Below are 5,000 nucleotides of genomic sequence, written 5' to 3'. Positions count from 1 at the left end.
CGTTTCAGGTCTTTACAACAAAATCCGAAATCTCCCCTTATATTATCAATCAAGTGTTTCGTGTTTAAGGAGTTTATTCACAGATAAATAAAAGAGGAACACAGACACACAAACAAAGAAATTCTAAGATTTTAAGAGACAAAAAACGTCTTGATAGATGTCGAATCACCTGAAGAAAATCTAGTTGTCACGATTTTGTGCCCGAGATTATGGGAAATTAATGTTATAGCTTTCTGAGCCGAACGAAGTCAGATTATCAGAAAAATGGGAGAGTAGTAAACGGTGATTGTATATAATGTATATAGCATATACTAAGTAACACACACACACACACACACACACACACACATATATATATATATATATATATATATATATATATATATATATATATATATATATACATAAATCATTCTTATTTTTTCCTTTGATAGGATGGCACCTGGTTACAAGCAACGACAAAAATTCTATTTTACTCGTACTTCGGCAGAGGCTGTTTTTATCTATAAACTACTTGGTCTTGGTCTTGTGGGTGGAGAATCTGGGATCGAACGCAGGTTTATGAATCAGCAGTCTGAGTGCGTCACCACTTCTCCACAGCTCCCACAGTCTCACGCTTTGGTTGCAGATTACATAGTATAGTGCCAAAAATAAAACCTTTAACAGTAGATGAATCTATATCCTTGCCCTTCAATTTTAGATTATTTACATCGTTTAACAATTCCTTAACAGTTACCAAAGAGTCTTTTAGGAGCACTTGACGATCTGAAGAAAAGAAGAGACATTCTTATCACAAAAGCAGATAAAGGTAATAAAATTGTAGTTCTAGACGTTAATACTTATACAGAAAAAATGAATTTTTTATTAAGTGACGAATCTACATACAAGAAACTAACAACGGATCCACTTAAACGATGGCAGGCAACTTACAATAAGATGTTAAAATCTCTCCTCCAGAAAGATTATCCCGAGGTGTGCAAGAAATTTCAGGCTTATTTACCATCTCTTTCCCACATGTATGGATTACCGAAGATTCACAAGGAAGGAGTACCTATGAGGCCAATTACTTCAACCCGTAATTGTGTAACCTACAATATATCTAAGTGGTTAGCAAAATTACTTTCCCCATGTCTTGGCACCATATCAAATTCTCATTTAAAAGATACTTGTAATTTTGTTGATAGAATTAGAAATATTGATCTTCACAAGAAAAAGTTAGTCAGTTTTGATGTTGAATCCTTATTTACCAAAGTCCCAGTACAACAATGTCTTCAGTACCTGAGTAACAAAATTGATACATTAGATTTAAGTATACCTGTACCTAATGATATTTTTATAAAGTTGATAGAATTGTGTGTTTCTGAGTCTTATTTTACTTGTAACGGTCAGTTTTTCTCTCAAATATATGGTCTTCCCATGGGTTCCCCTCGGTCTCCTGTTTTAGCAAATATTTTTATGGAATTTTTTGAAACAGAACTTTTACCTGACATTTTAGATTTTGACATTACATGGGTGAGATATGTAGATGATATTTTTGCTGTTGTTCCATGTTCTCTTAATATTGATAACTTTTTAGTGTCTTTAAACAATCTCCACCCTTCAATTAAATTTAAAGTTGAAATAGAAAATAATAATGAATTACCCTTCTTGGACACACTGGTAATCCGTCCGGAAGTTGGCTGTCCTAAATTCAAGGTTTACAGGAAAGAAACGCATTCAGATTCTTATATACATGCATTTTCAAACCATACAAGAACTACAAAATTGGGGGTTATTTCTAACTTATTTTTAAGGGCATATAAAGTTTGTGACCACGAATTTCTTGAATTTGAAATAAGTTATCTTAAAAGGGTTTTCAAAGGTCATGGCTATGATTCTGGTTTTATCGAAAAGGCACACTTAAAAGCAAGGAAGACATATTATGTTGCAAAAGAAAGAGAACCATTTCTAAAAGATGATGAGTGTCTTCTTGTCATTCCTCAAACAGGCCAAGACAACAAATTACTTGACACCTGCCTAAAAAGTTGCAAAGTAGTTGGGGTATATAAAAATAATTTAACTATTAAAAAGGTGTTGACAAAATCAGGGAAAGGAAAGGCTGCCAAACAAGCATGTATATATAAACTACCATGTGGTTCGTGTGATAAAGTTTACATAGGAGAATCAGTAGATTTTGAGAGAAGAAAGAGAGAACATAGAGACTCCATTAGAAGAGGTGATGAAAATGGCGCTGTTTTTAAACATATGACACGGGAAAATCACCCAATAGATTTTAAGAATATGGACAAATTGATATCAATGCCTGATACACATAGACGGAAACTGATTGAAGCTGTTTTAATTCAGAATTCTAATAATTTTAATATATATCAAAGTAATTTTAAATTGGATCAGTTTTTAAATAATATTGTAAAAAACAATGTAACTATTGTTAAGGAATTGTTAAACGATGTAAACAAACCACCGTGAAATGCTGTTAATATTCGCTAAGACTGTAACGGGCTTTTTATCTCTTAAGAACCTTTTTGTAACTATTTTTAAAAAATTTGTAACCATTTGTATTCTGAAGAGGAAGGGAGATGGTCCCTTCGAAAGCTAAATAAACTTCTATTTTTCATACATTGTGGGTTATTTTATTTATCATAAATACACGGAAAATTGTGTATTTTAATGTATATATATATATATATATATATATATATATATATATATATATATATATATATATATATATATATATATATATATATATATATATATACTGTATACACACACACACACACACACACATATATATATATATATATATATATATATATATATATATATATATATATATATATATATATATATATATATAAATGGAACATACTCCCTCTATTAGCCAAATTATACACACAAAAAACGTAATTTATATATAGGCTATTTGTTGGCACCGTGAATAACTAATCTTATATATAAGTTGACTGGTATAAAAATAGCCGATATATACAGTAGTACTGAATTTAAAAAAATATTTACACATATATAACATGTAAATCGAAAATTATCGATCATATAATTTCCATTGTCATTTTCCTTATCAATAAAGCAACATAAATAACAATCATAATAATCATAATAACAGTAACAACAATACTACCAAGTTTTCATCATCGTTAAGTCGAACATTAGTACAATTAAAATCAAACCAATGAACACAATACGAGCATGAAAAACAAACAAAATAACATCCTCCCCGAATGAATCTGGGCAGCTGCATCATCAGTGGCTTAAGTCAAAAAGGAAAGATTACTTATTAGAAAGTCATCTTGAAGAAGAAGGCGACGTCGAAGCTAAACTGGGGGACTTGGAAGAGATAAAAAAAAAAAAAAAAACAGGTTTAGCGATGATTCCCCGTGACTGAACATTTCAGCCTCGGTTCGCTGGATGGAAAAATACTTTATTCTGCGAAACTTAATTCGCCCACCAGAATGGACACCACAACAATCTCATAATAAACTGGCATTGGGATCAAAGTTTAATTTTATTTCGGCGATTTTAGTCTGGTGATTTTATTTTTTCAAGGCGTTACTGATTACAAGAGTGTGACTGGTTCTAATTTTTTTTTTTTGTATCTGCAATACTCTATTGATTTTAACTCGTTTCGAATGAAAGTTGATTTTAGTATTTTGTCAACTGTCAATTGATATTTCTATTGTTATACTAAAATGATTTCATAGCGGTGGCTTATAATAATATAATTTTTTTTATCCGTAATATTGTAGCGACTTAATGTCAATTTTAATGGTAGAGGTAGTGACTTTACCAGCTAATATTATCTGAATGGATAGTTGAAAAACCAAGTGAATTTTATTTTGCATAAAAGATTTAATCCCAATTTTTAAGTAATTAATTATACATGCTTAACTAGATATACTGATACTTCATTAACCTAAACATAGGTATTATAGTGATTACTTCAAATAATCTAATTATATCTATTATTTTCATAACAGCTAGGATAAAAAAAATTTTCTTGAGCAATTCAATTTTCAAAGAACTGAAATTAAAAGAGAATTCATACTTTAAATACTAACCACTAGATACTTAATTCGTATTACCACTGATGGACTTCGAGTTTTGATTTGGTTAAATGTTCATTGTTACGAATTTATGCTTGTCTTTTAAAACAGGTATATTAAACAGACATAAAATTAACCTGAAGGCATCTTCTCAAAAAGTCCTATGCTACTGTTATACCATATAATTCTATATGAAAATACTTCCCTTGTTCATTCTTTACTAAATGATATAGCCTGTCTATTTCCACGAGTTCTGTACTTACTTAAGAAAATAATTCTATTACGGTATCTTTAATGCCTTGAAATTGCTTGTTTTGGGCAACCCTGCTTGACCTGAATTCTTCAGGAAGGAAGATAAGTAATGAATTCTATCAAAATTATATAGTTCGTTCCTAGTCAAGGTCACAATCATTAGTAAACCTTTAAACCTTAACATATATTCCTAACTAGCCATTGTGTTAATGTAATCTTAAATTAATTTATGGGAATGTACAACAAAAATTATGAGCATATATACAACTCTTCAAATAAATATGCCCGAAGGTCATAAAATCATCCAAATCATGAAATTTTTGCTAAACCTAAAATCTGCTACAAATAAGCTTCGTTCCCACTGTGGAAACATTTAAATATCATAAACAGAAAGGCAATAGAAGAAACCCATTTCCATTTATAAAGAAAATACGAGACCAGCAACCACAGCAAAGATCAGCGTCCCAAGAAAGGCAACTTGAGCATTTTAACAAACATCATATAGTCACGATCCTAGTTTGCTGTAATACCACTAGATGTCAGTCTCGCAGACCTCTCTTTCATGTCTTCCATCAGCATGAGAAATGTTCGAGCGAATCCGACATGTTGAGGCGTCTATTTGGGTTAACGTCCTTTTTCTGCAATATCTTCAACGAGGCTCACTAAGGGATGCCCTTCACTCCT

Source organism: Palaemon carinicauda, chromosome 31, assembly GCF_036898095.1.
Source record: "Palaemon carinicauda isolate YSFRI2023 chromosome 31, ASM3689809v2, whole genome shotgun sequence".
Lineage (NCBI taxonomy): Eukaryota > Metazoa > Arthropoda > Malacostraca > Decapoda > Palaemonidae > Palaemon > Palaemon carinicauda.
Note: the sequence above shows the minus strand (reverse complement) of the source record.